Genomic DNA, 27,804 nt, shown 5'->3' on the forward strand with positions numbered 1-27,804 from the left:
ACTCCCAGATAAAAACAATTTCAGTCCAGAGGAAGATCTCCCCAACGGAGAAATAGATCTCCAGAAGGAGGGGGCAAGTCTCCCCAAAGAGAGCCCTCTAAAATAAGATACAACCTCTGGGGCATTGTGTGAGCGAGAGCGTGTACGCTCCCCCCGTGTGCTGTTTTATTTAATTTTCACTTTTGCTCATATGTTTTGGGGCATTCTGCATTGTGCACTGCTGAGGTTCTTACCTGAAGGCAGGCAGTTGCAGCTACAGCACTGAGAAGCGCTGGACTCGTCTCTCCTCCGCGCCTCGTTCTGACGCCGGTGACTAGCACCGTTCAAGCAGAGGGCGTGGAAGGTCCGAGACAGCTACTTCCGGTTGCTACGGCAGCGCTCTAGTTGTTTGGACGCTGGGGGGGGGGATATAAGGCGGATGTGTAATCGGCAGCGCAGCGGACAAACGCAGCGGGCGCGACGAAGGCGCACCAAAGTGGCGCCTAAGATAAGCCCGTCTGCGCGCGGGCCAGGGCCCTGCCCCCTGCCCCTCCGAGAGGACACATGTGCTGGAGCAGAGCTGACCTGCTGTCCCTCTGCAATATGAGCATTAGCAGCTCGTGTCTGCATGGCATGAGTGTTAAGGAGAACAATGGCTGCAGGCATTGCCAATTCACCTACAACCTGGCAAAGCGGCAAAGAGTGAGTATTGTGATCTAGTTTGTGGCCTGCTGAATGTTCGGTCCCTACAAATTGAATCGCCAAATCTGAAGTACTTCTATAAATTGTTAAAATAATTTGATTTGGAATCTTTTCCGAAAAAGCTTCCCACACATTCTTGCAGATACCATGGAAATGATACCTCATTAAAAGATCTGTTTTCCATGTCTATTCCCGATTCAGGAATAGTCCTATCTCGGTTTTCACACAAAGGCTATTCTCACAGGTGAATTCTTTTTAACCCAATTGACTCACGCTATATATACCTAGCGTAAACCAGTCTTTTTCACCAAGCAAATCTGCAAACGAGACGCCACTCGCTGCTGTCGAGCCGCCATCCTTTACTGCCATCCCGCCGCCGGACATTTAGAGCCCTGCAGCTACATTCAGGTAAAGAATGCCCCCGTCAGTGCGGTAAATAAATAGGAATCGATTCCACAGTTTTGAACCTCTACTGAGTTTCAATTGCTCCATATTTATCCCTATCAACTACCATTGTGTCTTACAGATAGGGACACCCGTTCTACTATCTACATCGAGCTCTGCCGAACCACTCGGGTAAGACATCCCGTTTTTTCGAAACAAATCTGCTCTGAAATATTAGAAAGACAAGCACAGAACCGCTACAATTTCCCTGAATTATTTTTTGTTCATTTGAACAGGCAGGGAGATCTTTTAAACGAAACTAACAATTATCCTTGGAGCATCTAAAACAACCTTCCGTTTTTGAACATCTCTCCTTAACTCTAAGGTAAGCTCAATCCTGACATAAATTAAAATAAGGCAAAATAAAACCCCGAAATATTATCTGTAAAATTCTATTAACGCAACAAAACTGTTTATATTAGCCAATTTTATGTTTCGACAGGGAGATCTTTTTAACCCTTCATCTTTAAGAGCTCTGCCGAATATCTCGGGTAAGATGTGTCAACTTTATTTAAGTTTTGATGATAAATAGAGAACTAAAATCAACCACGTGACCCTGATACTATCTTTATTTAAAATTTCTTTTTTTCCACCGCTATACTAAATAGGCAGGGAGATCTTTTAAATAAAACGATAAATCGACAAATATCAACGAAGCTTGAAGAATTAAACTATACTTATCCATAAGAGCTATCCGGCAGGCGGGATGTACCAAATCAGGTCACAAAATATAAGGTAATTTTTTTAAAAAAGCTGTTTAATTACATTCAATTGGCTTAGGCTGCTAGTACTGGTTAAAATAATTGAAAGGAACGCTTTTTCTATCTATTTTTTCCCCTCTCTCGTATGCAAAAAAAGCATCTAAAATACATCATTAAACCAGAACATATCTGGACATCAACTGAGCATCCTATCAACCAGTGATATAAATCTTGAATATTACTTGTGAGTATTACCTATTTATGAAAGAGCTAATTCAATCACTGAACAATGAGCGAGAGAAAAAATATGGATAACTAGGATTAAACATCTACCCATCAATATAAAAATAGGGATCTGTGCAAAGAAATAAATTTATAAAATATCCATGATATCTACAATGCTATATATCCAGATAATTTAAATTGAGCAACAGTTGGACTCGAGAAACACCTGATTGTCAGAATGAATCTTTAGATGATACGAGGAAATGAAAAGATATATAAATACCTTGAATTAGAGATAAGGCATATTGGCTACAATGTTAGGACATAGAATGATATATGTTTCTGTTTACATATTTCAAAGGATGTATAACTAATATACCTTTTTAAATGTATCTCTTTTTAGAGCTTGTGTGGCTACTCCAGAAGAAGGCGCTGGTTCGCCGAAACGCGCGTAGAGACTCAATTTGCCACTTTCAGTTTTTTAACTTATCTCATATATGCTGTTATTAATTGTCACAAATGTATGAATTTCTTAATTCCATTGTATGATACATGATTTTATTGATGTCTAATGTTTTCCTTTTCATTTATTTCATATGTTGTGTTTTTACAAGATTTAAAATAAAAGACATATATTTTCCTAAGTAATTGTAGCCATTTGTCCTTAAGTACATTGCATTGTTTAGTGTGGGTTGCCTAGGTTGTTTTTTGTCATACGGTCCCTACGTAAGCACACATTAGATATGTACAATCTCCTTAGTGAGAAGCAATGGGATCTTGTCTTCCTCACGGAAATGTGGCTAGACTGTGACTCTACCTCAGAGGCAATTGAAGCTATTCCGGAGGGCTACACCCTGGTGAGGCAAGACAGATTGATAGGTAGAGGTGGAGGGATAGCCATTGTCGCTAAGCAGGGGCTTCGCTGCCATCTGGAGCAGCTTGTGATCAAGGATAGCGAGGCGGGCGCCTTTTCCATTCTGGTGAACGGGGGCTATCCAGTGAAGGGCCACTTGATATACAGGCCGCCTAGCCCATCCGCGAGATTGGGCGAGAGCCTGGTAGAAGGTATTACAGAGGCCGCTTTGCGTGCGGATAAGTTTCTGGTGTTGGGTGACCTCAACCTACACCTGGATGACCCTGCAGACAAGGCGTCCGGGGACCTCTGTCAAGAGGTGAGTGCACTTCAGCTTGAGCAGAAAGTCAATGATCCCACCCATCAGCGGGGCCACCAATTGGACCCTATATTCGCCAACTGGGGACAGGTGGAGGCTTTGACCCCCGTACCCATCCCTTGGTCGGACCATCATCTGGTGCCCTTTTTGATATACATTCCGGGAGCCAGGTCACCGGAGCAGTCTGCATCAAATCGTCCGAGTCGGAGATGGGCCACCTTCTCCCAAGCCAGGTTCAATGAGGCACTTGTTGTAGGGGGTAGTCCGGGGGGGGTTTGGAAAAAGCCAACACTAATCTGGATCAGCGTATCACTGAGGCCTTGGACCATGTTGCTCCGCTTGCCCTGGCCAGAATGGGGGGACGTGCTGAAAGAACGGCACCATGGTATAGTGAGGAGCTGCGGGCGGCCAAGGTCGCGTGCAAACGCGCAGAAAGACAGTGGAGGACAGCCTTCGCCACTCAAGCTAAGGTTGACTATGTTGCAAGTAGACGCACTTACCACAGACTAATTAGAAAGGCTAAAACGGCGTACTACGACACCAGGATTAGGGAAGCAGAAAACTCCATGAAGGAACTGTTTTTAATATATAAATCGCTCTCGGCTGGGAAGCCTGCGGCAGTTCCAGAAGATTTTTGCTCGGTGGACAGCTGTAACCGAATAGCAGAGTTTTCTGCCAATAAGGTAGCAAATATCTATTCAGCCTTTCGAAGCCAAGTTAGCACAGGCCCGAGATGGAGAAGGAAACTAGGGTGAGGGGAGAACAACGGGTGCTGACTACATTCGTCACCCCACCTACTGAGGCACTCATCCAAATCTGCGGATCAATAAAGTCAGGCTCCCCTAGGGACCCTACTACGCCCAAACGCTTGATGGGCAGTTTGCACGTATTGGAGCCGTACATTCGTCATCTCCTTGATATCTCCTTTGGGACCCATACTGAACCAAATGCCTGGAAACGGGCGGTGGTCTTCCCTCTCCAAAAAAAGCCCAATATCAGCTACGATAGGTTAGAAAATCTTCGACCTATTTCTCTCCTGCCATATATGGCGAAGGTTGCGGAGAAAACTGTGAACCTCCAGCTGATGAATTTTGTGGAAGAGCCTTCCCTGCTTCACGATTTTCAGTTTGGCTTCTGTCAACGGCACTCGACGGAGTCAGCACTACTTATGGCAGTAGAGGCCATACGGCAGGGAGTGGATGAGGGCCAGACTATGGCCCTGATCCTCCTGGACCTAAGCGCAGCATTCAACACTGTAGCTCATTCCATCTTGCTACAGTGTCTGAATGATGGAGGTGTATCAGGAGCGGCGCTTAGATGGAACCAGTCCTTCCTGACATGCAGATGCTTTCAAGTCCGTCAGGGAGAATGTTAGTCTAGGGAGATCAGCTTAGGGCAGGGTGTGCCGCAGGGCTCGTCCCTGAGCCCAACTCTGATTAATCTATATGTCTCCCCGCTGGCGGCGATTGTTGAAAGTCATGGCCTGCGCCTTGTGTCATATGCCGACGACACGCAGTTGGTCATCTCCCTCTCACGCATGCCAAGTCTTGCGGCAGACAGTTTCAGAGTTAGCATGCAAGAGCTGGCAACCTGGATGTCCGCCAACTGTTTGAAACTAAACGGTAGCAAGACCGAGGTACTCGTGGTGGGGGGGAGGGCCATCGGTCTGGTCGTCGGCATGGTGGCCACCCTGTCTGGGAGAAACTCCTGTCCCTTGCCACGAAGCAAGGAATCTCGGGGTGTGGCTTGATGTCGACCTTGCCTTTGGCCCCCAGATTGGCCGGGTGGTGGGGGTATGCTTCGGAGTTTTAAAAACTCTGAGGAAGGTCTTGGACCTTCAGTCTATCACAGCTCGTCGGACGCTGGTGCATGCCCTCGTCACCTCGCGCCAAGACTACGGCAATTTGCTGTATCTGGGGGCCACGGGAGGGGCCATCAACCGCCTCCAGGTGCTGTAAAATGCAGCTGCACGTTTAGTTCTGAGGCTCCCCAGGAGATCTCCCTCAAAGGCAGCGCTCCAGGCCCTACACTGGCTTCCTGACAGGAGCAGGGTGGAGTTCAAGGCTCTTTCCACGTGTCACCGCTTCCTGAGCGGTAAAGCCCCTGTCCCGCTACAGAGTCTGGTTACTCGTTAAGAGCCTACACTGGACCTGCGTTCCTCTTGTACAGGGCTATTGAAAATTCCAAAAATAAAGAAGGCTCGAATGGGGGGCAGGTCTTTTAGATATCTGGCCGCTAAGCAGTGGAATGCTCTGCCAATAGAGCTACGCTTGGAGCCTTCAGAGTCCATTTTCAGAAGGAAACTTAAGCCTCACCTATACGGGAGGTAGGCGGCTCTGATGGCTGCTTGGACTGTTTACTCTACTTATCATAGCGCGGGGACACGCCGGTGCGCGTAACCAGGCGCTCTACAAAGTTCCATAATAATAATAATAATAGGGATAAATTAAGAAAACCTGACAGATATCAAGATAATGATACAAGTCCCCCTCGCTCTTTTCAGACTTCCTCACAGAAATCGGAAAGAAGAGGACGGTCAGAACACAAGGAAGAGCACGTCAAGTCCAAAGACAAAGAACTTGCTCATCAAAGTAAAAAATCACAATTTCCCAGAAAGAAGGTAGCAAGTATTAAAATTAAACATGCCGAGAATCCTGAGGACACAACTGAAAAACGGAGAGTGGGCCCAGACAATGCTAGACAGCGGAGCAGAAGTGACCATAGCTCGCAAGATCCTGATGAATCTTCTGGAGACAGTGGACACAAATGAATACATTCAAATGGAAACTGCAGACACACCAGTTAGCGTGCCCCATAAACTATATGAAATAACATTACGTATAGATGGAGATAAAACTAGGAAAATAAAAGGTCTCTTTTGGGAGAATCTATCTAAAGGCTATGATATCCTGTTAGCTGAAAAAGACTAGCCACCAGAGTTTGTCAGGGAGTGCCCTCATGGCGAAGAAATGATTATGCCTGCCTTCTCAAATCATATCCCAATTCATAAAAAATACACATTTGCAAGAACATGGGCAGTGGCCCAAGCCCCTGCTCTATATAAAAATCATGTAGGATGGGATGAGGATTCTCCTCCCCACAAAATCCACTTAAAAAATCAACCTACTGCACAAAGGCAGTACCCAGTTAAACAAGAAGCTAAAAAGCAAGTTAGGGAGATCTTAGATCAACTTGAATATCAGGGGGTGATTGAAACATGCACCTCACAAATGAACAATCCTTTGTTTCCTGTCTCCAAGCCAGACGATTCATATCGTCTGGTTTTGGACTACAGACATCTAAACTCCTGCTGTAAAACTTTTGCAGCCATTACTGGAATGGGGTAACCCAATAAGGTTGAAGGACCTGGGTGAAACGTTATATAGAAAACAATGGTCCCAACCAAATGATTTCTTGCAAAGAACAAAATCTGTACTAAGTAAATTGTTTAAATGAGCTTCTTCAAATGATAACGCTCTATTGAATCAATCAATTTTAGCAAAAAAGCAATTTTCAACACATTAATTATTGTCGAAAAACCTGACACAAACCAAAGTATTATTCGAAACAGTTCGGAGTTTAATGTTTCACTCCATTAAAACTCAATAATTGAATATATATACATTTTTACATTTATATACAATTCGGACTAACGGTAAAAAGAAGAGCAGTCAGCTTCTAAAAGAGGTGCAGAAAAAAGAAAGAAATAGTGATTGTGATGAGAAGGGTGCAAGCCTCAAAAGAAAAATAGTGACAAGTGAAATAGAAATTCGGATTTGTTTATGCTGTACTCAGAATCCAGCTAGTTATTTTCTGAATAGGCCACAGATAGTTGTTATTATCTCCACTCATTTATACAGTCACAAGTGACATGTATAATGGTTTCCAGCGTGGTCCTATTTGTATAGCTTAAAGAAAGGCGTCGACGTTTCGACCCGTCTTTTGGTGCGTGGGCAAGTTGGAGCCTCGACCTGCGGGTCTTCCTCAGGACGGATGTTGCACATGCGTTTTTACCGTAGACTTCACACAACAGTATCCTAAGTTAAAATTCATAAAAAGATTGGTGGTCAGGATTTTTGGTAGCGTATATGGATTTTAACTTTCCATAACGGATATGTTTCTTACCCACTAGTTATTTATGGGCTGCCTCCATCATCCTATTTCGGATATGGACGAATGGTGTAATTCAATCGTAGAGACCCACCTGTAATTAATAGAGCATGGGTGGTCTATTACTGAATTTGCATGTGAATCGACTTAAGGTAACATATTTACCTAATTTACCTAATGCTGCCTAATGTAAAACTAGGAGTGCTTACCCTGAACTGGGTGGGACGGCGTCTATGTTGATTGTCCAGACCTCGATAGTTAAAATTCAAGCAGAACGTCCCTGGACACTGCATAGGAGACAACAAAATAAGGGGTATATTGGGTTTCTAAATTCCCCACTACAACCGTGTGGACACTATATGTTAGTGCAATGGTGCATACCTTCCGTGTCAGGCGTTGTGCATATCGAGTGTCAGCCAGTTGGAATTTTGCAGTTGTTCCGAAACAGTTCCCGATTGAATAATTTACCAGGCGCTGAAAAAAGATCATACGCAGTAGTTCAGTATAGTGAAAAGGACGTTTAAATCGTGTGCGGTAAGGGATAGCGAGTCTTAAAGTAAGCCTACCTCTCTGACTCGCGTCTGTTGCCGCAGAAAAGGCCGAACTGCCGTGTCAAGTTCAGGCGCGACGTGATGGCGTCACACACACGTGTTCTTTTAAAGCCTTTCAATGGAAAGGGACAAAAGACTGCCCAAGGGTGATATTCAGTCCTACATGGATGATTGATTTAATTTAACAGATTCAGTAATCAGTCAACCATTATTCAGGATGGACACTTGTTTGTTGATTTCTTCATATTCATTGAGTCCCCGCTTGATTGTGTCGAAAAAATGTATAAAACGACACTCCCGAATACTTAGAATTTGGCTAAAATCTCCACCCCTAGGGTTCGGAGACACCTTTTCTAGGATACACCAGGTCAAGCTGTCTGGGGCATGGTCAAATCTCATAAAGTGTTCAACTAACGGTGCTCCTTGGGTTTTGCATTTTATCCGGATGATGTGTTGTAGTATCCGACATTTGGCTTTTTAGATCGTTTGCCCGATATATACAAAACCACATGGGCACGTAATAGCGTAAATAACGCCAGAGGAGTTGCAGTTACTATGATCCCGCATCACATGTGTGTGGTTGTTATATTTGAACTCTTGGTTTCGAAGGTATGCACCATTGCACTAACATATAGTGTCCACACGGTTGTAGTGGGGAATTTAGAAACCCAATATACCCCTTATTTTGTTGTCTCCTATGCAGTGTCCAGGGACGTTCTGCTTGAATTTTAACTATCGAGGTCTGGACAATCAACATAGACGCCGTCCCACCCAGTTCAGGGTAAGCACTCCTAGTTTTACATTAGGCAGCATTAGGTAAATTAGGTAAATATGTTACCATAAGTCGATTCACATGCAAATTCAGTAATAGACCACCCATGCTTTATTAATTACAGGTGGGTCTCTACGATTGAATTACACCATTCGTCCATATCCGAAATAGGATGATGGAGGCAGCCCATAAATAACTAGTGGGTAAGAAACATATCCGTTATGGAAAGTTAAAATCCATATACGCTACCAAAAATCCTGACCACCAATCTTTTTATGAATTTTAACTTAGGATACTGTTGTGTGAAGTCTACGGTAAAAACGCATGTGCAACATCCGTCCTGAGGAAGACCCGCAGGTCGAGGCTCCAACTTGCCCACGCACAAAAAGACGGGTCGAAACATCGACGCCTTTCTTTAAGCTATACAAATAGGACCACGCTGGAAACCATTATACATGTCACTTGTGACTGTATAAATGAGTGGAGATAATAACAACTATCTGTGGCCTATTCAGAAAATAACTAGCTGGATTCTGAGTACAGCATAAACAAATCCGAATTTCTATTTCACTTGTCACTATTTTTCTTTTGAGGCTTGCACCCTTCTCATCACAATCACTATTTCTTTCTTTTTTCTGCACCTCTTTTAGAAGCTGACTGCTCTTCTTTTTACCGTTAGTCCGAATTGTATATAAATGTAAAAATGTATATATATTCAATTATTGCGTTTTAATGGAGTGAAACATTAAACTCCGAACTGTTTCGAATAATACTTTGGTTTGTGTCAGGTTTTTCGACAATAATTAATGTGTTGAAAATTGCTTTTTTGCTAAAATTGATTGATTCAATAGAGCGTTATCATTTGAAGAAGCTCATTTAAACAATTTACTTAGTACAGATTTTGTTCTTTGCAAGAAATCATTTGGTTGGGACCATTGTTTTCTATATAACGTAAAACTTTTGCAGTCCAAAACTCACACAGTGCAGCACTAATGAATAACATCATGCGCAAAAAATATAAAACAACATTAGATATCTCTAATGGATTCTTCTGTCAAAACATTGCACCTGAAAGTAGGTATTTGACAGCTTTCTCAATAATGGGGTCACAAAAAACAATTTTGTCGACTCCCACAGGGATTCAAGAATAGCCCCGGATTATTCTCAGCAAGGGTAACAGAATTACTACAAATCTATGATGATGAGGCATTATCCTATGTCAATGACATCTATCTTACAGACGATGACCTGGAGACTCACTTGAAAAGAGTGAACTCCATAATACTTGGGTTCGCATTCGAAGATTACAAATTCAACTTTAAAAAGTCAAGATTAGCCCATCCAACTGTCCTATTTTTAGGATATGAATTATCAAGTGAAGGCAAAAGCCTAGCAGACAATTTCTTAGAGAAATGTGCAGTGTTCCTAAAAACGCTGAAGAATTTACAATCAATACTAGGTCTCCTGAATTTCGGAAGAACATACATTCTAAATTATGCAGAGAGGGTTAAACCTCTCTACGAATTAATAAAACCTGATTTCAAACCAAATAATTGGACTCAAAATCACACAATCACACAGAAATTTTGAGATCATTACAGACATACATGTTAACTAAAACAAAGCTGCAAACACGCGCAAACGAACGCAACCTTGTAATCCGAGTCATCCCAGGTAGATGCGGATTCACATACCTGACCTCTAATGAGGGAGAAACTGTACCAATAGCTTACAAATCACATTTGTACACACAAGCTGAAATGAAATTCAGTTCTACAAAAAAAATTCTGAAAGCGGTTCAAACTGCTGTAGCAAAAGAAAGAGCACTCGCACAAGGTAAACTTATAATAATAGTTACACCTGTACCTGCTTTAGAAGCAGTTACAAGAGCAAGCATTCCAAATGCTAAGGCACTACCTCCAAGATGGATACAGTGGGTTAATTCTCTTGCTGCACCAGACATAGTATAGTATATTTGATTCTAATTTTAAAACACAAGAATTTCTCCAATATGAATATGAATGTCCTCTGCCGACCAAAATCCTGCCTCTGGAACATTACGGCTGTATAATATATACAGACGGATCAGCACAACCCGCAGTTGGGGGTAAACAAGCATATAGTGCTGCGTGCGCGATTGTTAAAGGTCGTTGGCACGAAGGAAAATTTAGACCACTGGTCACTAAAACTCAATCTCTAGGGGATAGTACAGCTCAGCGAGCTGAACTACTGGCTTTTAAGATGGCGCTTAAAAATACTGATCGCGAATTCCCCACACTAATAGTGTGCGATTCATATTACTGCGTTCAGTCTTACAATGAATACTTGCAGAACAGGGTTCAAAATGGTTTCAAAGATGCAAAAGGTGGCACAATCAAGCATAAAACGCTTTGGGAACAAGTAGTTCTTTTACAGAAAGAACTACAAAAGACTCACGTGATACATACACAGAGTCATCAACGTGATGGCGTTCACGTTGCGGGGAATTCATTGGCTGATGAAGCAGCGAAGACAGCTGTGCAAACGGCTTCTTTAGCTGCCATCACATGGTCAAAAACAAAAATAGACAGCAAAATAATGCAAGCTGTTAGTGCTTCAGTAAAAGATAAAAGAACACTCCCGAAAGGCTTTCCAGTAAAGTACTCATACATAAATGATGCAAATAATATTCCTTTTGCTCGAATCCCTGGAGTGGGGGATAGGGCAATTCCAAACATGGAACACAGGTTAGGACTAATTTTAGGGGCACACGAAGGGCTCGCTTCTGCACACGCTGGGGTTTCCGCCACAGTATCATTATTAAAACTGAGATATTGGTGGCCACGAAAGAGAAAACAAACTAGGAATTACGTTCTAGAATGTGAAATATGCCAAAGAATGAAAGTATCAACAGTGAAACGACCAGCACAGGCGCCCCTTCTAATCTCAGAAAACCATTAGCATGTGTTTACCTGGACCACTGTGGTCCCTTACAAAGGGATGGCAACTATAAATATATCATGGTCGCAGTGGATTCCTGCACGAGATTCATTTGGATGTGGCCCCAGCGCTCGGCTGACGCCAGAACTGTTATAAAAGATTTGTGAGTCTTTATCGGTACATACGCAATAGGCATGCCACATTCTGACCAGGGTCCTGCGTTTAGCTCTCAAACTTACAAAGAAGCCATGACCAGCATGGGCATTGCATTGCGGTACTCTTCTCCCTTCCATCCTGAGGGAAATGCTGTTGTGGAAAGAAAAAACCGTGACATAAAGCAATCTATAACAGCGAGGGTATTATGTTCGGGTGATGGGTGGATCAAACATCTAAGAAGTGTCCAAAGTAGTCTTAACAATCTACCAAGAAATTCTCTAAAGGGTTTCACTCCATACGAACTATTGTTCGGCACTAGAATGAAAATCCAGGATTTAGATTGTCAAACTTCAGTGGTGGAAGAAAAAACCTTTGATATCAAAGATCGTTTGGCTGTTTTACAGGACTTGTATGAAACAAGAAAAAGTCTAAGTAACATAAAGTCTAAGCCAACAACCACTGAAGAGCCACCTGTCCCAGCAAGAACTGTCTGGATTCCAAAGATTGGGGATCTGGTCAGAGAAAAGATCGCGGTGAAGGAGGAATTTGGGCCTTCTTACAGAAAAGCAGTACCTGTCTTAGCTGTCAGCGGAACAAGATCAGTAGTACTACCGCCACTTGCTGGTAAAAAGGAGAACAGAGTTGTATCCATCGACCTGGTGAAACCACAATCATGTGGCCAATAATAAGTAGTAGGCCCAGTGGACTCCCAAGAAGTAGTAGAAGACCAAATTTTGCTACAATCCAAGAGGTTCAAACTGAGAGACTAATCACTTTCGGTAAAACGTCAGTGAATAAAAAAGGACTATGCAACAAAGCCATGGAACTTGTGCCTCTTGAAACCCAAATTGCAACATTTCATGAAGAAACACCAGTCTAAAATGATGTAGCCTCGGACTATACAAATGTAACAAGAGAAAATGCAAAGATCAATGGAAATCCGGAAGCAATCCCACCAATTGACAGAACTGCATCTGGCTACTTTATCAACTATGATGATTTTTCCGATGAGCCAAGTGAACATGGAGACAAGCCAGCAACAAAAACTTCAAAAAGAAAATTATAGAGCTTTTTCATCAACTAAAAGAAACATATCTGATTTCCCCGTGGATTGAACTATGGATTGTGTTAGGTGTACTTATCCTAGTACTTTGGCTCATCTAAGTCTTAATTTTGGGAACATTTATTGATGGAAAATACAGTTCAATGGACACAGCAAGTCAGAACATCAACTTGGTCCTGAAACCACACAGATCATCTCACATAAAGAAAAGAGAACTATCATCAGTGAACATCACAGCAAAGCTTATACCTGGTGGTATAGCATGGGTCAGAACTGACTATGAAATCTATGGCCCGGTAGAGTTCCTGAAATATCCACACCAATTCAAGATTTCATTAAGTGACTTTGCGACACCAAATTCTTTCTCTGATGATTGGGACTTTGACAATATTAATAATATGATGTCAGATTTAGAAATGTCGGCAAAATGTACAGAACATGATTATTTACAGGGTTCATCGAATCATGAAGAAATGTATTGTTATAACCACTATGGTCATCATTATCTGCATAAGTCTGCGAATCCTAGAAATGTTTTCACTTACAATCAATGGGAACATTGTCCAACTCCACCAATAGGCAGTTCAAAAACATTTTATGAAAAATTCCCATACTTTTCAGGGTTTAATTTATCTGATCCGGAAACGTTTTATTTCAAAATGTTAAATAAGGCAGGAATGAAAAGCATGCTGACAAATACTAAATTGATTTATACTGAAAAATGTTATGATAAAATATCTACATTTGGTTTTGAATATTGGAAAAACTACATTGAAATTAAAACCATCTGGGGTACAAAAGAATGGCAGGTCTAGAAGCATTATTCAGATCCTGCATGATCCCAGAACAAATATTGTTCCTGAATGATACAATTCAGCAAACAACCTGTCTTGGTTTAGCTAAGATAAAAGATGTAAATAACCTGTCTATACCAAAGCTTATGACTGATAGAAACACCACTACAGATGAGGGGTTAGACGTGTCCTATATATTGAAACGAAACAGAACCATTCCTGATTGGAAAAAATGGTTGATCTGGCCCACAGACACTAATAACTGTCAAGATAGATTCCTGAACAAAATACAGGGGTTCAAACAGAATAGGGCAGACCCTAGATATTCCCAGAGACAACATCCAGGGAAAGTTACAACATATAGTGTAGGAAAACTATGCCTTGACTGGCTACAGAAATCCACACTTCCCGAAATCAAGCAACACTTAACTTTACTTAAAGAAGGTGCTGACTTGCGAGATTTCATAATGGGACCTCGCAAACAGCGTCAAAAATGTTTCATATACGCCGGTATATACGCAGCTTAAAATGAAGCTTGGAAATTAAAACAAATTGAAACTGCAGAAAAAATACGAGAAATTGATCATATTAATTTGGAGAAATCCCTTTCTGTGGTGGACAATGGGTTAACGACTCTGTCCTCCAGAATCTATTCACTGGACAGCATTGTATCATCTGCTATTGATATAATAGAGCAGGACATGCTAATGTTACAACATGGCCAGTCCCAATTACGTTCTACTGTACAGCTAGGCTGGACGTTGCAAAACCTGCATTCAGGCTATATGCCATGGCGTTTAATCAACACAACGTCATTATTTTCTATCTTTAACCTTACTGATAAACAAATCAGTTTGGCACAAAAAGGAACAGACTATACGATCCTGAGCATTGAAAAACTTGAGAGATTACCATTGACAATGTCAGAAAGACCTGTCATTGAATGGATAATACATGGCACCATTACAATCCAGATAACAACTTTTCGGTTTCAATACTGCCAAAAATATATACCAGCAGGCCTGTTGGAAAGGTTGGGTAAAGGATACATCAAATCAACCTGGAATTTACCATATACACACAAATGCAACAGTGAAGGAAAAAAAGAGGTATTTCTTAGTGGTAACAATTGTAAATAATCACTAAGAAGTACACTCCTGTGTCAAGGTATTAACTTACATGGGGCCTGTGAAAGGGATGTACGACATTACAACGCATGCTTTTACATCGCATGCTTTTACAACGCGGGTTTTACAATCCATACCATTACAACGCATAGTGCTATGGGGCGCGGGATAGTGAATAGTTTAATTTACTATTCCAACTCCAGTCCCCGTGGATAGTAGGGAAGGTTTTGGACAGTAAATTAAACCTATTCCCTATCCTAGAGCGCCCCCCAGCGCAATGCGTTGTAATGGTTTGCGTTGTAAAAGTTGCGTCGTAAAGGCACTGCGTTGTAAAAGTTGCGTTGTAAGTGATGTTTCCCCTGTGAAGGTTCATCATACAAACTTTCATGTCATCTGCAGGGCACCCCTACTATACAGATAGAGCCATTTTTCAGACAACTATCCAACGGTAGCTACGTTCTAATAAGTGACCACAGCTGCTGTGGCATGGTGCCAGGAAAAGCCTATCTCGTAACTGTAACGTCCAGGGTCATTTGCTGTATGCAAGTATTGTATCCAAACAGCAATCCAGACATGGAGGCGGCAATATGGCCTTATGTGAATATCTCTTCTATTCGAATTGATACTTTAAGTAGAATGAAGTCTATTCTTTTACAGACAACTGTACCTTTAACCTCGTCCAAAGAGACGTATGACCTGCACATTGCAAGGACAGCGGCAGAGATACATACCCTATTATCGACAAATTGCCCAGTGCATTTCATAGAAATGTTAAGTCAAATCTTAAACATGTCAGATACCAGTGGCATCGCACATGTATTTAAGACAATTTTTTCGGGACTGCCAACACCCTTCGTAGCAGTTCTTGGCATCTTCCCAAATTTTGTGCATTCGCTCTTCGGTGGCCTGCCTCTTATTTTGGGACTCATAGCAGGAATTTTTTTTTTGTTCCTTCTGCTCCGATATGGCAAGCCAAGTCACAGACAAAACTCTGGCAACGATGGAAGAAATGATCCTAGCAATACGATACCGAGAACGTATCACTAAAGTCCTCGGATTGGCCCGGCTAAGAGATGTGAATACTACCTCGTTTCTTTCATTCAGACCGATTTGGCCAAATTTCATCTTACCTGTGCTTCGATGTCTGCTATGCCGAGAAGAATGCATGTTGGACGTTTGTCTTACACTACCATCAGCAGTACCAATGAATATCGACGCTTTGCTTTGTCCTGTAACGACTCATGCAACGTGTTGTCCCCAGCGGCTACCTATTCTGATGACGGCATTCGTTGAGACTTCACCATTACGATTAGGTGGCGGTGAGGTACGAGATGAAAGCAGCACCACACAGGTACAACCTTCTGTGAACATTGCTGATCCTGACATTGATGATGGCAATGCATCGCACATATGCACTATTTCCACCTTTTCGGAGTTGGCCCAACTTTCACCTACTGTTGTAGACGCATTTTTTGCCGGCCTATCAGAAGTAATGTTCTCCCCTAACAACAAGAATATTATTTGAAAAAGCGAGCTCACAGCGTTCCCTGAACTCTGAATTCGGCCGTCAGTTTTGATAAACAGAACTTTAAGAAACAGCGGAACTATTTTTTTCTCCTCCCTTCCCGAGAGCGAAATAATTTTTTTCCAAATTTCCAAAATATTTTCCATTTCTTTGGCACATGGTACTCTGCTTAAAGTAGAACTATTCTTAGAGAACAGAACCTCTATTTTTAAAGAATCTAGAGACAATATTTTGTGTCAGCCTCTAGCACATGTACAATCTGGTATGAATATGTGATGAAATGGTCTCGACTTTTTTTTCTGTATTCAGAGCCATTTCATAAAGGTAATTCTCGCAATTCATTCAGCCAATAATTATATTAGCATTTCCTGAATGATAACTCTGCTTGAAAGCGTACAGTATAATACTCATTTTCGTGTATCTATACCATTTCAAATGCATCCATTGTATTTTGGGGTGGGCTGGAAAACACATGCATACCTATATGTTTATATATTGCTTAGTATTTAGTAATGATGGACATTATACGTGGAGTGGGTGTTGTGAATGTATCTAGGACCCTAATTAAATATTCCAGATTTATGTCCTTATATGGTTATAATAAATCATGTCCTTATAGAGGCATAAGAATCATACCCATATTTAGTCATAACGCACGCAGCCCAAATACGGCAAGGCTACTTCCTTAGATTCCTAGAGAGCACAACGAGTTCTTTCGACACACCAAACCTCTAGCAACCTGGGAATTCCTCATGCCATTGTTTGATTTGTCATATTACTCCTGTGAGCACTTGAAGAACGGCCCGTTCTTAGTGACATCTTTTATTGACGTCTTATGTCCAACCTTACGTCAAACACGGCACCTTCCAGGTATAAATATACCAACACTTGCCTTATGCAACACGCGGTGGTGTGGAGCAGAGCGACTATCTCCTTATCTGAAGCCCAGCTGATGCGAGAGCCGAAGGAAGCCGTCCCTCCCTTTGGCACACTGGGAAAGAAGCTGCCTTTTCTCACGCTGAGAAATCCAGCTCCGGTGTTTCCAGTCACCCTTGCGGGTTACTGGGAGATCGAGTCCTGAGAAAGAGATACAAGACCTCCTATATTCTATAACCAAGGTACGGAGCTGATTAAAACCTTACAGAGAATTCTTGATTCAGATTCTTGGCAAAAACCCAACTTAACTGAAAACTGCAACTTACTTACTCCTTCCCACGTATTAGGCTTAGGTCAGGTAGGCGTATCTTAGGAGCACCAGTTGAGTTCGTTAGTCAATATTTTTATGTATGTAAATATTTCATCAGTTTTTAAGTATCATATGGCTAAGAAACCATATCAATGCTTTTTCAGTATTATTTCATAATACTCCTTTTACTGTACGCACTTTACTTCATGATAAGTATTGCAATTGTGGCAATTCATTCCTTTTGCATGAGAAAGAAGCCTGCTCAATAAAATAACCCCTTTTATTGAAAACGCCCGTCTCTCTATTTCTCTGCACTCTGGTGAAACTAAGCATGCACGATTGACTGAGTGAAATATTTGTCTATTGTTTTCGCACAACTCTGGAGATATACTCCTTATTCTAGGGGAGCAAAAGTTGTCATGATATATAGCTGTCAGACTCTAATCCCTTCTTGTCTGAATCAGGGAAGTTAACCCCTCCCTGTTCATTCGAGAAAGTTTCTAGTGACCTCTGAGCTAGCTGGCAAAACTAATTAAGTCTAACATAGTCAGTAGAGACCTAGATGACCTCAGTCCTACGTCTACACTGCTGTTTATGTTATTCCAATGCGCAGAGCCTATTGGGAATATAGGAACTACACTACAGTGGCTTCTATTGATTCCTGGTGGGATCAGATATTTCAACAAAAAAAAACGCCCTGGGTTGTAGGAAGGGGAGGATATGGTGTGTGAGCAATGTGTTAAACGGACTCAAAGTACTGTAAGAATAGCAGGGGGTGAGTTTTTTCGTTATGATATATAGAGTATAACTGCTTAAGTAACAGCTTTAATTAGATTGAAAGTTGACATAATGGTCTAGACGGTAATAAAGATATTCAACGCTGCCGGCCCAATGGGTTGTAGGAGTAAGAGGTGTGTACAGGTTGCAATGGATGGCCATGTATTTTCATGCATGCTCAGGGTTGTAGGCATAAGAAAAGCTGTGTCAACTGAGATCCATGAACTAAAGATTGTTTGAAAAAACGGAAAAACAACTACTCTGTTTGGATACTCTCTAGACAGTAGCTTGGTTTTCAGGCTTTCTGCTTCATGCATATAGTCCTCCTTTAGCGAAAAGTTTCTACGAAAGGTAATCCATCTCTGAGCGCTCTGAGGTGCTGGCTTTTTGTAGGATAACAACGGGTAGTGTTCTGTAAAGTAGTGTAAATGTGGCCCTCCTTGTGTCTGCTGTTCAAATCCAGGAAGGCTACAGTAGACTTATGTAAGGTGGACGTACTTCACTAACAATTCCTGTTAGACGGACCGGGAGGGTCGGCCGAGGATAAGGGGAGAGGTCTCCGGGGAGAGCCGTCTCCAGCGATCGTACAGACAAGTAACTTCCCCCCCACAGACGGACACCACACAAGGTTAAAGTTCAACGAGACTTTATAGGCAATTCTTTAAGTTTACGATGGAATGGTACAAGGAGGTCTGGACTCAGGGGTCCCCTCGATTCTAGTCTCTGGTTTGGGAAAAGGGTAGCGGGACAGTCTTGTTACCAAAAAGATGAAAATAGCTCTCAATCCTCGAGCTCGGCGTTCTAGATGATCGGGCCGCGGCGGAGCCAGCAGGTCCCGAGATGGACGAAGGAAACGACGGTCCGCGGCGGAGCCTGCAGGTCCCGATGAAGATGATGGTTACAAACGGTCCGCGGCCACGCCAGCAGGTCCCGACGACGATGAAGGATATGAAGGTTACGAAGGTTGCGGCAGCGCCAGCAGGCAAGACGATGGTGCACGAGACAGAGCTATGGCAGCGCCAGTAGTCCGTCACGGATGAGTTCTTCTCTGCGTCTCTCGACTCCAAGATACAACTGCCTTCCTGCTCTGGAGCTGCCCCAGTTATAGGGCTGGTGTGCTTTGATGTCCGGACCCTCGCACTTGGAGGTCGGGAGGTCCGGGATGAGGGAGTCCAGACACCCAGCAGGGGGGTGGAGCCAGCGCCCGGGGAGGCGATGGGCGAGCGGCACTTGGCGGGGGAGAGCCATCGACACCTCTTTCTCCCATTGACTTGCCAAGTAGCCCGCTCACCTCCTGGGTGGATGGTGGTGCCGGGATGTCTGAGGCCGGGCCAGGCCCAGGGTTGAGGTCGATCGGGGGCCAGGCGGCCTCGTGGTGGAGTGTCCAAGATGGCGCCCCAGGATGGGCGCGTGGGCCGGCAGTGGATCGGACCCACGAGGTCGACATGCTCGCGGGCAGGGGTCCCTGAGGGGACGGAGGACGTGCAATGGTGGGGTGTGGTACTTGCGTGACCGGGCTCGGGCCTGGTTGGGCCGGGGGAGAGCGGCCCTTCATGTGGCCTGTCCAACATGCGTCCCCCCCAGCTGAAGGCGGGGAGAGTTACCCATCTTCTTGGGGACTCTCCTCGTCGAGGCGGAAGAACCGGGACAGGCCATCCGCGTTGGCGTGATCTGGCCCAGGCCGGTGTTCAACTGTGAAGTCCATACCTTGTAGGGAGATGGACCAGCGTAGTAACTTTGGGTTTTCCCCCCGCATCTGCATCAGCCACTGCAGGGGTCGGTGGTCGGTCTGCACCCGAAAGTGTGTGCCAAAAAGGTAGGGCCGGAGCTTCTTGAGGGCCCATACTACAGCGAAGGCCTCCCTCTCTATGGTGCTCCAGCGCTGTTCCCATGGTAGGAGTCGCCGGCTGATGAAGGCCACCGGCTGATCAAGGCCTTCGGTGTTCACTTGAGACAGGACCGCCCCAATGCCATGGTCGGAGGCATCCGTCTGGACGACGAATTCCCGGCTGTAGTCGGGGGCCTGGAGCACAGGGGCGGAACACATGGCGGCTTTCAATTGTTCAAATGCAGCTTGACACTCTGGGGTCCAGTTGACTTTCTTGGGCTGATTCTTTGACGTGAGTTCTGTGAGGGGCCCCACTATAGTACCATAGTCTTTCACGAACCTTCGGTAATAGCCCGTGAGGCCCAGGAAGGCTTGTACCTCGGTCTGGGTGATGGGGGGCTGCCAGGACTGGATGGCGGCAATTTTTAGCTGCAGAGGGGCCACCAGGCCGCTTCCCACCTGGTGTCCGAGGTAGGTTACAGACCCTTGCCCAATTTGACACTTGCTGGCCTTGATCGTGAGGCCAGCTCGCTGAAGGGCTTGCAGCACTGCTCGGAGGTGGTGGAGGTGCTCGGACCAATGGTGGCTGTATACAGCTATGTCGTCTAGGTAGGCGGCGCTGAATCCTTCGAGCCCCGCCAGGACTTGATTGACGAGCCGTTGGAATGTTGCTGGGGCATTCTTCATGCCGAAGGGCATGACTGTGAAATGGTAATGGCCATCGGGGGTAGAAAAGGCAGAACGTTCTTGCGCCTGGGGTGTGAGGCCGATTTGCCAGTAGCCCGCCGTCAGGTCGAAGATACTGAGGTAGCGGGCAGCTCCCATGCGGTCGATTAGTTCATCTGCCCGGGGGATGGGATGTGTGTCTGTTCTGGTGACCGCATTCAAGCCCCGGTAGTCGACGCAGAACCGGAGCTCTGGTGTGGTGCCGGGGGCAGCTGCTTTGGGGACCAGTACTACAGGGCTGGCCCAGGGGCTGTCTGAGGGCTCGATGACCCCGAGCGTGAGCATCTTGGCTACTTCTTCCTGGATGCAGGCCCGTACCCGATCTGGCACGCGGTAGGCCCGGTGGCGGATAGGGGGGCTGTCCCCTGTGTCCACATCGTGCACACACCAGGAAGTGACACCTGGGGTGAGGGAGAACAGGCTGGCGAACTGTGACAGGAGGACTCGACACTCCTGGCGTTGTTCTCTGGTGAGGGCCTCCGAGAGTCGGACCCCATCCACGGAGCCGTCTTGCTCCCGAGTCCGTAGGAGGTCAGGGAGGGGCTCGGAGTCTTCTTCAGCCCCATTGTCTGTGGCCATCAGGAGGCTGAGTTCTGTACGCACAAAGTGGGGCTTCAGTCTGTTAGCGTGGAGGACCCGGAGGGGGTTCCGGGAAGATTCCATGTCGATGAGATAGGTGGCAGGGCCCTTGCGCTCGACTACTTTGAAGGGCCCCGTCCATTTGTCTTGCAGGGCGCATGGCTCGGTGGGGGACATCACCCATACCTGTTGGCCAGGTTCAAATTCAATGGATGAGGCATTCCGGTCATACCACTTTTTCATGTCCTCTTGACTGGCCTCTAGGTTAGCTTTTGCCAGCTCCCTGAACCGCCGGGTCTGGTTGCGGAGGGTTAGGAGGTACCGGAAGACATCTGGAGGGTTCTTTAGCGGAGGCATCTCCCAGCCTTCCTTGACTAGGCTGAGCGGCCCCCGCACTGGGTGTCCATATAGCAGTTCAAACGGGCTGAAGCCCAGGGATTTCTGGGGGACCTCCCGATAGGCGAAGAGGAGGCACGGCAGCAGCACATCCCACTGGCGACGGAGGGGCTCTTCCAACCCTCCGATCATCCCTTTTAGCGTGCGGTTGAACCGCTCAACGAGTCCGTTCCCTTGAGGGTGATAGGGGGTCGTGAATCGGTAGGTAACCCCGCACTGTTGCCAGAGGGATTTCATATATTTAGAAATAAAGTTCGTGCCTCTGTCGCTGACGACTTCTCGGGGGAAGCCCACACGGGAGAAGATCCCCATCAGAGCCCGGCCGACTACCGGGGCTGTCACAGTCCGCAGGGGAACAGCCTCAGGGTAGCGGGTGGCGTGGTCCACTAGCACCAAGATGAATCGATGGCCTTGTTTTGTACGCGGGTCCAGGGGTCCCACGATGTCTATCCCGACCCTCTCGAACGGGGTGGTGACCACGGGAAAAGGTTGCAGGGGGGCCTTTAGTTTGCGGCCGCTCTTTCCACTGGCTTGGCACGTGGGGCAAGATCGGCAATGCTGGTGTACATCGTTTCTCATTTTGGGCCAGAAGAAGTGGGTCACTAGGCGACTGTAGGTTTTATCTTGTCCCAGGTGTCCTGCTAGGGGGACATCGTGGGCCAGGTTTAGCAGAAAGTCTCTAAAACGGAGTGGCACCACTAGTACTCGGCTGGCCCCCAGCTCTGCGATTCTTTGCTCACTGTACAGCAGATCATTGTCCCAGTAGACCCAGTGAGTTCCGGAGGTATCCCCTGCGCTTTGGGCGAGCGCTTGCTGGCGGAGTCCCTCGAGGGAGGGACAGGTCTTCTGTTCCTGGCGAAATTGTTCTTGCGTGGGCCCCCCCTCTTGAGGCCACTGGTCGAGGTTAGCGAGGTCGGAAGGTTGAGCTGGTTCGGGGGGGACGTCACGGTCGGTGGTTTCGGCTGGGGCGACCGGAGGCGGTGGCGCCGGCCATTCGGGTTCTTCTGGGCGGTGGTTGGCACGGGCGGCCATGGACCGGGTGGTGACGCACGCCCAGTCTGGGACGCCTAACATCCCCAGGTGTTCTCGTCGTTCTACGGCTGCCCACGGAGAGCTTTCAAGGTCATTCCCCAGGAGGCAGTCTACGGGGGCATCGTCTCAGACAGTTACTTTCAACATGCCGGAGACCCCTCCCCATTCGAAAGGGACGCAGGCCATCCGACACAGACTTTCTGAGTTATCGGCTGAACGTACCGGGCAGAGAATGTTCGGTAGATACTGTTCTGGGGTCACCAGGTGACAGCGGACGGTGTCACGAAGGGCTTCGGCCCGGCGTCCATTGATGCTCACCCATTGGCTGTACTTCTGGGTGTTAGCGGGTAGGGGGACCCGCGGGACCATGTCTTTCCCCCCTAAGCAGGCTAGAGCCATGGCGGCTGGCTCCCATTCTTGATGCTCTTGTTCATATTCCTCTTGTTCCTCTGTGATCTGTTCCTCCCCTAGAGCAGCAGCGGCTACTTGGCGGGGTCTTGGGCTCTGGTACTGGGGGCAGTTTGGGTCGTTCGCATAGTGGCCGACTCGTTGGCATCGATGGCACGTAACATTGGCTCGGTAACCCGGTCGCGCCGGGGTGCTGCCCCGGTTGGCCGGGGGGGTGGTGCTGGTAGCGGGGGCGACCGGGGCGTTGTCTCTTCCTCGTCCTTGGCCCCCTCCTCCTCCTCGGGGACGGTGCTGACCATTGTTGTTCCGGTTCTGTTCGTAGGACCCATTCCGGCCCACTCTGGTGATCTCCCACCGGTCAGCTTCGGCTGCGAGCTGCCGGGGATCCGTTAACTTGCTGTCGAGGAGGTGCTGGCGGAGTTCAATGAAGCAATTGTTCGACAGATGCTCCCATACCATAAGATTAAACAGTTGTTCGTAGGTTGTGACGTTGCTTCCTTTGATCCAGCCCTCGAAGGCTCGGCTAAAGTAGTTTACATAGTCCACCCAAGTTGTACCCGGGATGCGGTGCAGTCTCGGAACCTCTGACGGTACATTTCGGGTGTGAGGCCATAGCGGGTGAGGAGTGCAGCTTTCATATGGTCATAGGAGGTCATCTGGTGGTCCGGGAGCTGTAGCAGGGCATCGCGGCCCTCATTGAGGAATCTCCCCCATAGACCGGCTCCCCAATCGCTTCTATCGATCCGGTGTGCAGTCATAGCGATTTCATAGGCCTTAAACCATTGCTGGATGTCGTCCTCTCGGAAGTATTCTCGAACGACATCCTTGGGGATGTGTACCTTTTTCTCTGTTGCCCCTGGGGTGTGGGGTTGCTCGGGCACCCCTACTCCTTTATTCTGCTTGCGTAGGTCGATCTCAGCTAGGTTCCGCTCGTGTTCGTACGCTAGTTTCTTTTCCTCGAGCTCCCTTTGTCTCTGTTTCTCCTCTCTTTCTTCTCGGAGACGCAGGTGCTCTAAGTTGATTTTTTGTTCGGCCAACTTAAGCTCAACGTCCATTTTGAGTCGGGCCATTTCCATCTCGTGTAGTCGGGTTTTTTCTCTTTCCTGGATCTCGTCTTGCGAGAGACCCGTTCTTCGCTCTTCAGGGGCCGTGGTGGTTTTTGCTGCGGTGCTTTGATCGGGGGTTCCGGCGGCCCCGGTTTCTGCCCAAGACTCTAGGGCATGCTTAAAATCGTCTTTGGTACTTAGTCCGGTGGTAGCGATACCTAGTTCGATGCAGAATTGTTTTAGTTCACGATGGCTGTACTCATCCAATTTCTCCATCTGGAACTTCTCGGTTGATCCGCTTTCTTTAGTTGTCATTGTGATTTCGTCGTGGGGTGAGCTACTCTCTGTACGTTTATGCGGTGATTCGGATCGCGCCGCTGGCCACCAATGTTAGACGGACCGGGAGGGTCGGCCGAGGATAAGGGGAGAGGTCTCCGGGGAGAGCCGTCTCCAGCGATCGTACAGACAAGTAACTTCCCCCCCACAGACGGACACCACACAAGGTTTAAGTTCAACGAGACTTTATAGGCAATTCTTTAAGTTTACGATGGAATGGTACAAGGAGGTCTGGACTCAGGGGTCCCCTCGATTCTAGTCTCTGGTTTGGGAAAAGGGTAGCGGGACAGTCTTGTTACCAAAAAGATGAAAATAGCTCTCAATCCTCGAGCTCGGCGTTCTAGATGATCGGGCCGCGGCGGAGCCAGCAGGTCCCGAGATGGACGAAGGAAACGACGGTCCGCGGCGGAGCCTGCAGGTCCCGATGAAGATGATGGTTACAAACGGTCCGCGGCCACGCCAGCAGGTCCCGACGACGATGAAGGATATGAAGGTTACGAAGGTTGCGGCAGCGCCAGCAGGCAAGACGATGGTGCACGAGACAGAGCTATGGCAGCGCCAGTAGTCCGTCACGGATGAGTTCTTCTCTGCGTCTCTCGACTCCAAGATACAACTGCCTTCCTGCTCTGGAGCTGCCCCAGTTATAGGGCTGGTGTGCTTTGATGTCCGGACCCTCGCACTTGGAGGTCGGGAGGTCCGGGATGAGGGAGTCCAGACACCCAGCAGGGGGGTGGAGCCAGCGCCCGGGGAGGCGATGGGCGAGCGGCACTTGGCGGGGGAGAGCCATCGACACCTCTTTCTCCCATTGACTTGCCAAGTAGCCCGCTCACCTCCTGGGTGGATGGTGGTGCCGGGATGTCTGAGGCCGGGCCAGGCCCAGGGTTGAGGTCGATCGGGGGCCAGGCGGCCTCGTGGTGGAGTGTCCAAGATGGCGCCCCAGGATGGGCGCGTGGGCCGGCAGTGGATCGGACCCACGAGGTCGACATGCTCGCGGGCAGGGGTCCCTGAGGGGACGGAGGACGTGCAATGGTGGGGTGTGGTACTTGCGTGACCGGGCTCGGGCCTGGTTGGGCCGGGGGAGAGCGGCCCTTCATGTGGCCTGTCCAACAATTCCAATACCAGGCATTTTTCCAGCCCTTGTTTTTTCTAAAACAATGTCTTAAACTACAAATTGGTCTTAGATTCTAAACACATATCTCGGTTTTCCCAGATGTCCCCCACATCATAGGTCCTGAAGAGACCCTACATCCATGTCAGGGTCGAAACGCCCTTGACAATTGAGAAAAGCGAACCAGATATAACTGGCACTCTATTATCTTATTGATGTTATGTATTTGAAAAAAATAAATTGGTCGCTTTTTTATATACCAAGTTTTTTTGAAACCTTGTACATATTATTTCACAAATGTTATTTTTATGCTTTGGTTCATAATTTCACTTGAGACACAATACACAACTGTAAATATTTGTTCTAGAACTTTTCACAAACAAGTCTGTTTTTCAATACAATTACTGTACAACCTAATCAGTGCGTTTGAGTCTCTTTCTATCTGACATCCCACCTAATCCCGGTCTATAAGTGCAATTTTCGCCTTTGTCTTATCAATCAATATTAAGTATCTTTCCCACAGGAACCACTGTTTTTCTTATAATACTTAATCACCCTGGTTCAGTCGTGAGGAGGGTTCCCTTGTTTTCTTTTTCGACCTATCAGGTCAAACACAGGCACAGAGCCAACGAGAGATAGGTGAGGCAGCAGGATAAAGGTTTGTTACTGCATTGTGACTGAAGAGTCTATAACTAACAGTATGTGTGTTAATTCCTTAGCAGTTTCTCTGTTATGACCAGGTGGAGCTGGTGCAAGCCAAGATCAGACAGGAATAATACATCTACAGCCCAGCAGTATTGTTAGATAAAGAACTGGGTAATATGAAGCTGACTACCAATAACACACACTGAGCACCCCATTTCAGCCAATCTTTATGGTTTGTCTGAAAAATAGAGGAACAGGAAGGGGTGTTAAAAGCCAACCATTAACCCTTCACCTGCAGCAATTAAATATTAATGAGATAAAATGATGCAAACATACCTCCATTCTCCATGTGACTGTTGTAAAGAGATCGATGGACAATGAGACAGGTGAGCAAAACAATGAAACGTTACCTGAAAGAACAAATTCAAAAAGAGAGTTAGGAGAAGATAAATGGAAATCAGAAATGGCAATGGAGACACACAAGAGAAGGAAATAAACAAAACATTCTTTAGATATACATCAGGCTCAGGATTGTTTACAGAGATAAAAAAAAGTCACAAATGTTTTTTAAATTTTTTGTATCACAATGAAAGAAAAGAACCTGTTTAGAACCCATGGAAACTGAAAACAGAAAAGCCTATGTCAGGGGTGTGGAATTTAATAAAATATCTACTTGTCCATGGGGCAGGTTGGTTAATAAATCTACTTGGCCTGTAACAATAGCCACTTGTATCAAATTATAGCATTTATTTAATTTATCCCATTGTATAAGAGCTTGGAAATAGCCTTTCTGACTATCCCAGCGTAGGGTTTGAATACTAGCAATTCCCTTATGTTGCCACGTTTCCACAGATCTACATGCTGGAGCTTAAGGTAATAGTAAGCAACAATTCCAGGGTTGGAATGCCATTTTGAGTCTGTGCAAACCTACTAACTTGCATGTTATAAGGGTTTCACCAACTCTTTTCTAATCTTTTCCCATACTGAGAATGGTTGGAAATGTACTCGAGACAATGGCAGGCATAAAACTTCTTTCACGGTTGGGAAAAAAGTGGTTGGAGGGAAAGCAAACTTGCAACACTCGAATTTTCGCATGAGCGAATCTACACCTGCATATTTGCTCATGCTGAAATGCAGTTCACAAATATGTGAAAGGAGTACTATTTCTTGGCCTACTACTGTAAAGTCTTGTGAATTCATAAAAGCTGCATATCTGCACTTAATGGAAGGACATGGCTGCACTTTTGAGACTGTATTTAATAATTGGGCCCCTAATTAGGTCTGGCCTTAACCATGACCTTTTGTGTTTATTACAATTTTGTCTCTCTCTCTCTCTCTCTCTCTGTCTCTGTCTATCGGTTAGCTTCACAGGGCCCGATTCACAGAATGAACTTAGGACTCAATCCTAAACTTACTACTATTTTGGTATTCACAGAATGCACTTACTACTTTTGGCATTCACAGAATGAACTTACTACTTTTGGAATTCACAGAAGT

The 27,804-nt window shown here is 45.9% G+C and overlaps 2 protein-coding genes across 2 annotated transcripts in view; both read right to left on the minus strand.

Annotated features, from left to right (window-relative positions):
* LOC147736441 (uncharacterized) overlaps positions 1 to 27,804 on the minus strand; it is a 453,286-nt gene that overhangs the window by 354,958 nt on the left and 70,524 nt on the right. The window contains exon 2 of the mRNA XM_086953179.1: positions 26,644 to 26,717. The gene's annotated coding sequence lies outside the window, so the exon portion shown is untranslated. The remainder of the gene's footprint in view (positions 1 to 26,643; positions 26,718 to 27,804) is intronic.
* Positions 1 to 27,804, minus strand: part of LOC147736444 (uncharacterized) — a 158,158-nt gene that overhangs the window by 59,835 nt on the left and 70,519 nt on the right. The window contains exon 2 of the mRNA XM_086953178.1: positions 26,644 to 26,717. The gene's annotated coding sequence lies outside the window, so the exon portion shown is untranslated. The remainder of the gene's footprint in view (positions 1 to 26,643; positions 26,718 to 27,804) is intronic.

This window comes from Lissotriton vulgaris, chromosome 1_2, assembly GCF_964263255.1.
Source record: "Lissotriton vulgaris chromosome 1_2, aLisVul1.2, whole genome shotgun sequence".
Taxonomy (NCBI): domain Eukaryota; kingdom Metazoa; phylum Chordata; class Amphibia; order Caudata; family Salamandridae; genus Lissotriton; species Lissotriton vulgaris.